Genomic DNA, 12,575 nt, shown 5'->3' with positions numbered 1-12,575 from the left:
ATCTACATATTTTACAAAACATGCCAAGTGGTGAGTGGTGATTGGTGAGAAGTGTTAAATGCCAAGGCAAAATCCACACAAGGCGTGTTTAAAACCGTCCGTTAAACTATTTGTCAACTTCATACATAATTACTTAGAATTTGACATTTTGTCGTAGCTACCAAGCAAGAAATTAGCCAGAATCATATAATTGAATTACTTAACTAGAACCTGTTCACTTTGTGCTACACAAACAGGTCCGAGTTTCAGCTCATTGGATTATTCATGAGTATTACAAATGGGACTAGAGCATTAGATGTACATTTCTATTGTCGCCAACAATGAATTTAAAAATAAAATAAATATTTGAAAAAAAAAAAAACAAACAATTGTTAGTTCTGTTCGGATTTAAGCAGAGTACTTTAAATCAAATAATTTATGTACACATAAAAGATAGTTTAAATAATAAAAACAAAATAAATATTATCTATATAATATAAACATATGTGCTCAATATATGTGTGCGTATGTGTAAAAAACAGAAATTTCAATATTTTTCACTTCTGTACACCTCAACGAACTTAAGAAATGCAAATTATGCGCTTCATATGTAAAATAGCAATAAATGTTTTATGTAAATGCCAAAAGCAAAAAACAATATTAAATGGAAGGGAAATATCGGAGCATACTTTTAGGCGGGCTCAAAATAAAACAAAACAAACTGAAGCCTTAATTAGAAACAGACATTTTTTGAACATTTAATCAGGCGCTAGTTGAGCGTATTCGCAGTGAATAAATTAGTATATTATACACGAATAAGTAGTGCGAATGCTTGGAATTGATTGCCCATTCGAAGTTAATGGCCAGCGCGTAAATTCAGTGCAAATTTCCAGCTCCTGTGCTGTGCTAGCTGCTGGTTGCCACATAAACCATTAAGCACTAAGACGCTTTGACAGCTCCACGCTGCCCGGGACAAGGGCAACGCCAGCTCCATAAATTACGGCAATGATACAGGATATGGCTAAGGACATGAAGTCTGACGCTCGCATAAGTACATGCCTCGTCCTCAGGCTGCTTGGTTGTGGGTGTTTGCGTATGTGTGTGCGTCTGTGCGTGTGTATGTGGAATATTGTGGTCAACAGAAATCAATTACCGCTTGACCAGCTGCGCATGCAGCTGCTCTTTGCTGATTTGTGGTTGGAGCTGCAATTACTATTAAGACACCAAAAGGATTGGATGCCACATATTGGCTCATTGGTTATGTTGATGGAGACAAAGAATAACATGACGAACGCATTCTGTTTTCAATAACTAGGCATCTAGTGGGCGAGTACTCTTATCTACATAATTACAGATGATAAATTAAAACGCACAAACAACAAATAATTACAAAGGAATATTAAATATTCATTGAGAACGTTTAGTAGATATAGTTAATTTAATTTTTACCTTATGATCTGCAGCTTCGCGTAGTTTTTTATTTTAAAGGCCAACTTGATTAACCTTACTATCTATATTCTTATAAATATGCAAATTTACGGTAAACATGTACTTACCCCAGAAATTCACATGCACACGCTCTGCTATGATATTAGCAACTATAGTGGGTGGTAGTCAGACTTTCACATCTACATATAAAATAAAAACACAAATGAAGTAGAGTAGAGAACGGGTTGGAGTGAAACCTATTCGTTTGCCAACACAATATTTATGTAACACTTCAAAGAAAAATCATGAAAAACTGTAAGTCTTTTTTGAATTCATGAGAATTGCATAAATGGCATATTTTGCAGCGCAACGGGAAAGTGCACAGACACGCACACACATACATGCACGTATTTATGCATACGCACATATATATGCATGTATATGCAAATATATATACAAATAAAGATTATTGGTTTGCAAGATCGGCTTGTTAAAATAACACTTGCAAATCAAAGCATGAAATCCTGATGGGTTTACTTGAATTCATGAGAATCGCCTAGAGGGGCGTTATGCTTTAAGCTTACAAACGTATTTAAATTCACGAACATACCTACATCCAGAAAATCCTTAATTTTCCACAGTGTGCAGAAATAATTGCGCAACGTTTGAATATGATTGCAACATTGTTTACTTTGTTCAGCAAGTTAAATCATCTATTAAATGAAATGCAACTATTTGATCAAAATATTTATAGCACACACAGAAAACAAATAATTCGAGGCGACTATAGATTGCAACATCCTTTATCCACGTCATGTTTTGGGCATTCAATAAAAGTTGGTTGTTTATTAATGGAAAATGCTAGAAGCATACATTGTGTGTGTGGGGACCTTATTAATCCAGGGCCATGGCTTGTGCTTTAGGCCATGGTTACGACTTAGGGCCGTGAATGGTAGCTGCTGTGACTCGTGGCATATTCCATTAGCACACTCGTCCCTCGATTTGTCACAATTGCAATGCGCCATTTGCCGCTGCCTTTATCTGAGCACATTACGTCAGCTGGCCAAGTGTCCTTAGCAGTTGTAGTTGTTGACCGGATGGTCTACGTGACAATTACCACAGTTATTACACGTAATGAGTACAGCCACCGCATGCAAACAAACACAGGCAACAGCAGCAGCAATGGCTGTGACAGGGGCGAAGGCGTGGGCAGGCGGAGGCGGAGGCGAACGCAATGCCAGCAATGGCTGGCGAGGGAATCATCTAGTGCTCGAATTTTTTGGTTGCGATACATACAGATGAAACCTTCTTGGAATTGTAATCAGATCACGGCCAGCTCGCGTGCACCTGTAACCGGCAACACGGATGAACGCACACACGCACACGCACTGGAAGATCGCTTCCAGCTATCGAGAGCTGGGTCCTTGGACCGCAGCACTTTGGCCTAAACGACCCAGTTTTTACCTGAACCACTTGTGCGAATTCCCAGGCAATTCAAATTCAAATAAACATGCATAATGCCCCACTTACATAAATGGCCAAGACGGTGAACGAGGCATACCGACTGTCGTTAAGGTAGCCCATCCGGTCTGACCAACTGCACTAACTTATTTATTTATTAAGTATTTATTGCTTGCGGCAGACGCATGGGCAGGACCTGCCACAATCAGAGGCACGACTACAGCTGTCAGCACACGCATGCAGACGCCGACTCACACCTGGCCCGCTTGCCACTTGCTCGGCAGGAGTCTGGCAAAAGTTCTGCCCATCTAACGGACATATTGGCTAAGCTTTGCCAGAACTCAAGCCAGAAATGGCCATTAATTAAGCGGCCGGCACACACGGTTCTCTTTTGTTTCACTTGATGCCAAGACTAAAAGGCAATTATTAATAAATTATATACATAAATATATATATATGTATATATATAAATAATTATATAGTTACATGTTGGTATGTATATGACACGGACCATACACGTGCCCAGCAACAGCAAGAGTAAAATACAAAAATACAAAAACTAGGCAAAACACATGTAAAAAGAGCTTTATTCGGCAAGCCGAAGTCAAAATATCCTTCATTCGTATCACATATGTAAGACGGAAGCTAATTAACTCTTTTAGGAAAGAACTTGACTTTCTATATACACATACATTGAAAGAAAAATGTCCAAGCTAAAGACAATAATTTTTTTACTTCATTTGGTAATAAGAATATCACGATTAATTTAAACTTGTTTGAAGCTATAACTTGGTCTGTTTGGGCTTAGTTTAATACTATCGATTTCTTTGAGGGAAAAAATCTAGATATTATAAGTGTATAAAATTTAGGCTAGCTCGCTCTTAAAATTAGCTCAATTGGAATGAAATACATAGCAAAATATCTTAGCTCAAGTTTTTTCATATTTAACAAATATATCTTGAAATGAAAATTAAATATTTGAATCAAGTAGAACCGATATTTACATAATCTCGTCAATATATGCAAGGAAAGAAAATGTCTTAAGATCCAAGATAGGATCGGATAAGAACAAAAAGAAAAACATACAGGATCACGCATGAACATATATAAAGTCAGCTTTATATTTAATATAAGTAAATAAACGCTTTGGCAATGCCTATTGCAGAGCGTAACACACTTTTTGACAAAATCATAATAGCCTCAGCGAAGTGTATGATGATGTGAATAATGAGCATAAAAGCAAAAGGTCAACGTCCGAGTGCAAGTTATGTAATCTGGCGACCACTGGGCAGCTTCGCCATAGCGAGGGGACCGCAGGGCTTTCTACTCTTGGTAGCTGATTACGACACTTACGAGAAACCATGCAAAGTGAACCCAATTGGATATTTTGTTGTTGATAATCCTACTTATTTCAACTTTAAAGTTTCAATTGGACGACAACAACAACAACAACAGCGAACACAATTGCAGTTACTTGAGTTATTGAAGGCGTTAAGCGAATGCCTAACTGTGTCTGCGCCTGTGGGCCATCAAGTATACGCAGCGAGGGCCCGTAAGGCAACGGCATGGCGACCTTGACCAGCTTTTTGTTGTACGCTTTTCGTCTTCGATGGCAACTGCGGCCGCGACTTGAAGGCGGATTTGCGCAACGGACGCGCCCTTTTTGCCCAATTATACAATTGCGGCTTGGACGTTACTTGAATTTCGCTGTCCGCCGACTTCGACTTCAGTTGAAACGGGTTATTCGTATTGTATATTAATTATACTGTTTATCTGTCGCAATTTTGAAACGTGGCTCAGCTATTTGGAGAAGTTTCGCGGCTCATTTCATGCAGTTGACCTTCGAGCACAGCGAAATTAGTTGAGACTTCAGCCTGTTCACATATGCCCGTTGCTTTATTTTTATTTATTTATTTTATTTTATTTTATTTGCAGCTTGAATTGTAATGCCTGCAACTGTGTTTAAGCGTGGTGAAAGTTTTTTTCAGGCCTACCTAAAAAAGGGCTTAAAACAATTTCATAAAGTATTTACCGAATTGATTAAATAACTGCGCGTAATGATTATGCGGCTAAATCTTAAAATGAAGTGTGCGCTTATTTTCCCTTGTCGCTGCCACGAGCAACAGCTAGCGCCCTCTAACGGCTGTAATGCTGAAACTCCTGTGATACTTAGCCAAGAACAGAACCTCGAATCAAGTTCGTTTGCCGGTTAATTTCAAGTTTGTGCCAAAATACGATCGCTTGTTAAGAACACTCTTTGAGATTTTTAATATCGTAGCAAAAACAGTGAGAAATAAATTATTACGACTGAAAAGAAAAAATAGTCACTACACAATAACAAAGCTTAAATCAGTTGAAAAAAAGTCTTTAGCGTAGCCAAAAATCAATCACACTTAATATATTACTTTAGGAATAATCAAATTTTGCAATTTATAAAGCACCACATTTCGAGTTTAAGCTTTGGGGCAGTTCAAAAGAAGACTACCTGACAAATTCGCGAACTGTAGCTCTAAAACTGTGACTGACATAAATCTAAATAAAGCAATAACCAAAATATATATTCTTATACTTGTGTGAACAGCGTTTAAAGATTAACGTGGCTTAGATGAAAAATTAATGTACATGATGCATAAACTCTTAGCAAAGAAAAGGCAGAGTATTCAATATTTGCTACCTTGGAGCTGAGGTTATTTTGTCATGAATTTGGCCAAGAAAATAATGTTAGACTTTTAAATACATCTAATTTCGATAATTATTAACGATAAAGATATAAATTTCGAGGTGAAGAGTATTTAAAAATAAAAAAAATATTTCAAGCGCATATCAAGATTTGTTTAAACTTTCGATAACTTAACAAATACGATAAGAATCGATATTCGGGTAACATCATATTGGGAAATACCATCTTTTAATCGTCCAAGTCCGTCTAAAAAAACCAATTAAATTATGGAAAAATGAATAAATAATATGTATAATTCGATTTGCCTACAAATTCAGTTGCAAACAAATCGATCAGCCTCTTAAAGAACACGCAAAGAATTTCAATTTTGAGCTAAAGTCATGTAAATCTGAGCTATCTTCGATACTTGTTATCGATTACGATATAAATTTTGATATGAAGTGCAATGAAGTTATCGATTTGACTCTTGAAGAATTCGCAAAGAATTTCAATTTGAAGTTAAATTTATAAAAGCGTGGGCAGAGCATATAAAAAACACCTGAGAGCCCTACAAATCGACATTAATGTTCACTTTTGGCATAATTTTTGTTCATTTTACCTTAGAATCAGAGTTAAAGAGTCCTTTTTTGAGGGAGCTCATGCCCTTACTTCCCAAGGAGTACGTAATTTTTATAAATAATATTAAACTATCAGCAGGACATGTATTAAGCAAATGACAAGTAAATTAAATTCTAATTAAATAGAGTCTATGCGGCGTATGAGTGATATTTATACGACCACTGTGCAATGCGATTTGCTGTTTACGAAATACAAAATTGAATTCTAGTTGACTGTTGCTTATCAAAAACAAGCAAAAACAAATACAATTGATGTAAGAGCTGGCCAGTTTCAACGACCTCGGGCAAAATGATTAGAATATATAACTCGTATTTGAATAGCTCGTAGTTATCGTTCACCTGCCAGGCATTTGCATGCTTGAGTGCAAATTCCGTTATTATTCCAATTAAATAGGTTAAACAATGCCTAGAATGTGGCTAAGGGCAAAGGCCACTAGCTGCGTGCATAATGGAAATGAATCTTTAAACAACTAAAATAATAATAATAATTTAATTAAACAAATACGTGTGTGAATCATAATATTATTTCTAATTACACTTATTGTGAAATAACCTTTATTTGTTTCTTGTCAATATAATTTACATTTATTTTTAGCACGTTCCCAGCTCGAGCTTATCACTAACACAAAGCTCGAGTTTTTCATAAGTATATGCATATGATATACTACCACCGAGCATTGCCCAATCGACCGTCCGCTCAAAGGTAAAGATATCGCTGAGTTTCCGAATGGTCAGTAATATATAAATATATACATATATATATGTATAAGACATGGCACACCATAACACCATGATCTCCGCCATTATTCGTGACAATGACCCAGCGAAGGGCTGTCATTCAAGTATCGAATGTTGTCGTTGGTTCTGAATTTTTAGTTCTCATACCCTAAACGGAAATAATTTCTGCTGCGCTCTGCACTTGCGAACGTTGCATTTGTCTGTAATGGACGGCAATGGGCGGGTCTTTTGTACAGCGAAGCTCCGGCTTATGCTGGTGCGACAATAGATATGTCAACTTTATCAATGGGCCATAACTATGTGACATTCAATAGCATTAATTCTCATTCATTATTTATTTCAATAAATATTACAACAAATGGAGTATATTTGGGCATTGGCAACAGCTTGAAATTACTATACTTGGATGAGCAAATAAACAAGAAAGAAGCTATATCAATATTAAGCTATAAGACTGACTAGCTGAGTGATAGGCTCTCAATATATAGCTGAAACAGCTAGGACTGAAAAGCAGGATTTGAATACCGTGCAGCCTTTGCGTATAGTTGGCCATATGACAAAAGGAGGCTTCTACGATATGATTCAGTAAATATGCCTGCTCAGCATTACAGATAGTCGAGCCATCCAAGTCCGTAGCCTGTCTATCCGTCAATAACAAACTTCGATCTGGGGAACTACAAGAGCTAAATATAATACCTATGTATATATTTTCTCCTAAATCAGGCGCATGTTTTCGTCAACTCATCAAAAATCGATGAAAATAGATATTTAGATAACGGCAGAGTGCAAAAAATCTCAATTGAAGCATTCCATTAGGGATTCTTTAAGATAATATCTGGAAAATAAGCATTGACGGATCCCCGGCGTACGATTCGATTTGTCTACAAATTCAGTTGCGAATTTCCATACACAAATTCGCACAATAGTAAGACCTTTAAGAAAATTAGGCGCGAGATAAGCCGGGTAATATACCAGCTATTTGAGCTAATCTGAATATTTCATTCCAAGAATCTTTCGCTTCAATTAAGCGATGTTTACCAAAATCCAAGCAATAAAAGAAATGATCATCCACAAAAAATATGCAGATATGAAACAGATATACAAATTATATATACCCCTAATATTAACGATCGATCGATCGATGGAGCAGCCCATTTGCATGACGATATTTGTGATACCAAATAGGTCAATGGACATGAAAACAAGAGTAACCTTGAATACCAATTCCGAAACTATCAGAATCAAAACATAAACACTTGGGATACGCGCCAGAAAGCACGCAAGAGTGTCACTGGCCACGGCCGGAGGCGGTTGTGGCGGGCGGGGCAAGGGCGGCGGGGGCGGTAGCGGGTTCGAAGTGACCACGCGGTTTCTTATTTTTTGTATTTTATTTATATTTCGTTGTTTTTACAACTTTTGACCAAGACAACAAAATTTCAATGAAGCGGTTGCTATGACGGCAACGGTTAGGGGCAGGCGGGGCCGTTTAGGCCCAGCTACGCTTCATTCAAAGAACATGGCAAAAAACCCAGAGATCTTTCAGTCATATCATATCAAAGCACCGAGAGATCGAACGGGAGCCACAGCAGCGGTTGCGGTTGCGAGGCGCGGGGGATCACTGCGCTTGGATGCGAGCTCTCGAACTCAGGCGCAGATGGGGCTCGTAATCCGGAAATCTACGCGCTTGTCTCATTCACAGGTGGCTGGCAGCAGCAGCTCGTTTTCTTTTCTTTTCAAATCGTTTTTTTCTGCTGTTTTATAAATATTTTGTTTAATGTGATGTTGTTGTTTTCTTAAGAACAGGAATATGAAATCAAATAGAATTTCATTTGTTTTTATAGAATTTGCATTGTTTTATGCGTTATTATAAATGCAGATATTTTGTATTGTCGCCAATTGACGCAAACCGAAAGCGACGCGTCTCAGCTTGAAAAATAAATGGGAAAATATTTTAAAATTAATCCGAATGCTTACAGCTCTGGAATATTTAATTTTATGCTCGAGGAAGTGGCGCACTAGTTGGGGCTAAAACTACAACAGCTTCAAAAGCCAACCCCAGCGACAGCCGCTAGCTGAGGTGGTTGAACCCCCCAAACACACACGCACACGTACACACGCACACACACAGTCCACAGTCCATAGTCGACAGCCTGCAGCTTGATTCCAGCCTGGCCGCTATGGCGCAGTAGCAGCAAGAATGCTAAACGAAACCGCTCGAGACACGACTCGTGGACGTGTGTTGCGAGCGTTGGGGCTGGGGCTTGCTGATGCTGTTGCTGTTGCTGTTGCTGTTCTCGTTGCTGGTTCTGCCGGTGGGTAGGTAGGTGTGGGCAAGGGGGGAGGTGGGGCGGAGGGGTTGGAGCAACGGGGTTTGCTGGAGATGTCAGCGTACGCGCTCAAGGTTATGGCTCTGCTGAGACGCTGGCGCATCGATTGACATTATATAATCGCCATCGGATTGAGCTCATTTTGGCCATTCTAATGAAACACCACTCGGACTCGGAATCGGAATCGGACTCAGAGTCGGAGTCGGACACTGGGAGCATGCGTCGTACATCGCATACCGCCTACAAAGTTCATTGCTACCAAACACTCGTTTGGCGCTAAAACTGTTAAGAAAACACGTTGTATCTAAGAGATACGCATCTAGTAGATACGCATATGCTTAACCACACACGCACACGCGCACGCCGAACGCCGAACGCTCGCGTAGTAAATACGCACAACAATCTGTGCGTAGGGCCCAGCGCTGGGATGCTGCTGACCAGTGGCTGATAGCTGATTAACCGATTAGCTGATGGCTGCCCCCTTGGCATGAGTCAACAATTGGACTGGCGGACTGGCGGACTGGCGGACGGGCGGACGGGCGGACAGACAGCCTGCCCGGCCGGCTACTCAGTTGTGCGCGGCAACAGGTTGAATCTCGGGGCCCTTTAACTGCTGCTATTGTTGTAGATCATTAGCTGTTCTTCTTGTTGTTGTTTATGTTGTTGTTATGCAGAAGCAGAAACATAAACAGAAAACGAAATGTCGCAGTTTTGTTTTCAGTTTCAGTTGTGCCCTTATAAGTAACTCGCTGCGCCCTCTCCCTCTCCCTCTCCCTGGCCCTGGCCCCAACAGCCCCGCCCCCAGCCATAGTCAGCCACCGAAAGTATCTGCCGATTGGCTGTCAGCTTAATGAACTCTCCACAATACGCACATTCTTCGCATATTTGCGCGCGTGAATTTGAATGGTGGTCATCTAGACGACTCTTCCGGCGCCCTTCTTGTCCCGTGGCTACTCCAATTACATAATGCGAAGTACACAAAACACAAATTTGTGGGCTTTATTTTTCCCAGTCGGGTTCAATGAATTCCCAACATTTTCACACGTCTGCCAAAGCCTTTGGTTTCTCATTCTATACTCTTTGTTTTTTTTCTTTACTTTTGTTTTTTAGTGTTATCTATACCCTGTAATTAAAGAGAAACAAGTGAAGTTGCAAAATACATTTACTGTGCTAAGAACAAGGAGACTATTAGTACTTTTATTTTATTTTTTTATTATAATATATATTGAATAGAATAATACTTATTCATAAACTAGTCGAAGATTCGATCCCAAAACCTCCTAATTAATATATACCTCCTATTACAATATAATACTAATGTAAAACTTGTCTATACTTTGCACATATATCTGCCATAGGAACAAAAGCTAAGTTTAGTACATCTGCCGATTACAGGGTGTGCCGTGCTAGTCAATTAAACAAACCTGAATTACATGTGAATTAAAGAGAATAATAAAGAATTACATTTTTTTGCAGAAATGCATATGCAATTAATTTCGCTGAGGCTTGCATTTGGGGGGCCTTTCACACCCGACATGAATCGGCGGCTCAGTTCGGCTCGGGACATGTACTTACGTAAACAACAAATATGTTGTTGAAGATCTGTTGGAGGCGTCGGGTTTCGTCAGCTCGGAACAGTTACTACGTAGTATTTATTGTCAACACGTATATATACATATGTATATACAGTATGTGTGTGGACTTTCCATATAAATTATACAAATCGCACGCTAAAAAACAAATGCTTTTTTTAATGTGCATATAGTATTTGCGACGGGGCGAGTCAATAAAATGCACAATTCACATAATAATTTATTATTTCTAAATTGTTTACCGAATTATAAATTCCCAGAAGCGGTTTCTAAAGTCGTCTTCAGAACTGCATATAATAAACCAGATATTAGCCTGAGCAAATACTTCTGATTAGATAATATGCAATTCATATAAATCTATATTAACATTTCAATTCCAATTACTAATCAAATACCTTGGCGTTTGTTGACCCTTTGGCGTGTACGTGTTAAAGACTTCTAATTGCATGTCCACCATATACAGATACGGAAGTGTATATTTCATTAAGCAAACGATTTGATTGCATAGCTTCGGGTGCTTCGGTAGCGCATTTGGGAGTCGGTCTTGCTGGTGCGCAACTCTTCGGCTCGGTCTCAAATTCTCGTTAGCTGTGAAATTCTCAAGACGTCTCGAGTGGCGGCGGCTTCTTTTGCGTCGTCACGACATCGATTTGTCAGTTCGAGTTCGAATTAATGAATTCTCAAGGCCAAAAGGATGAGCATGGCAATAGAGTGCGAGCTAGATGGCTAGATATTTGCCGAATAATAAGTAGCTAGAAATTGCGAGAGCGTGAGATAGAAAGAGGGAGGGAGATGGAGAGCTGAAAGATTTATTTTTGTTTTCGTCGTAAATTTCATAATATTCTATTCCATTCCCGTTCCCGTTCCCGGCCAAGTCCAGATCATGGCCAAATCGTTGGCCAGGGATGGGGGGCTGACGCCTAGTCTGAGGCTCTGGCTCGGTCTCTAGATGTTGCCATTCTTGCCGCCAATTCTTCGGTAGATTGTGCGTTGTCATGTGGCTCGATTTTTGTTTTTCGAATCGGTTTTTTTTTTTGTTCTTTGTTGTTTTCGATTGTGTAGCAGGAATTCACAATGCTGTTTTCAAGTTCAAGAGCACATATGAAAGCAAAAAGGTGGTCAACAACAAGACTGAGCAGGCTTGTATCAGCTATTTAGCATAGCTGTGGGGCTTAGGACAATTTTAGGCATTCTTTTGCGTAGATCTTTCGGTAAGCACAAACAAATTGTTTACACCTTGTCATCCCATGAATTAATATGCAAAAAATGAAAACAATTTCATTTCTAAAGAAACAAAATGAAACTGGATGTTATTCGGAATTGAAATCTTGTTTGTGTCCAGCTAAAGGAAAGGAACTCTGATGTAATTCAACCTGAAATGGTTAAATGCGTCAAAAGGCAGAGTTGTAGGAAAATTTTATGGAATTTTTAAGATGAAATCAGACGCATTTCAGAAATGGAAAAGCAACGCAATTCTTTGCTCTCTTTCGTTAACTGGAACTAATGTGACGAGACATGCATATAAATCTTTCACCATGAGAAGGGAGTTCGGCGTAGCATTGTTTATTTCTTTATGTATTATTTTTAAAAAACATTGAATTTATATTCAAAGTATGCCCATTTACCACAACAGCTAAAAATTATAAGCTTTTGAGCGAAGCCCAGCCCCCTACGTAAGCCTCATTTATTGTACTTCTACCATATTCAGTAGAATCCAATTTTGGTCAGATATCTAATTTAGCCCGCATTTTGC

Source organism: Drosophila novamexicana, unplaced genomic scaffold, assembly GCF_003285875.2.
Source record: "Drosophila novamexicana strain 15010-1031.04,08,12 unplaced genomic scaffold, DnovRS2.1 tig00001089-arrow-arrow-pilon, whole genome shotgun sequence".
In the NCBI taxonomy this organism is placed as follows: domain Eukaryota; kingdom Metazoa; phylum Arthropoda; class Insecta; order Diptera; family Drosophilidae; genus Drosophila; species Drosophila novamexicana.
This window is presented reverse-complemented; position numbering follows the sequence as displayed.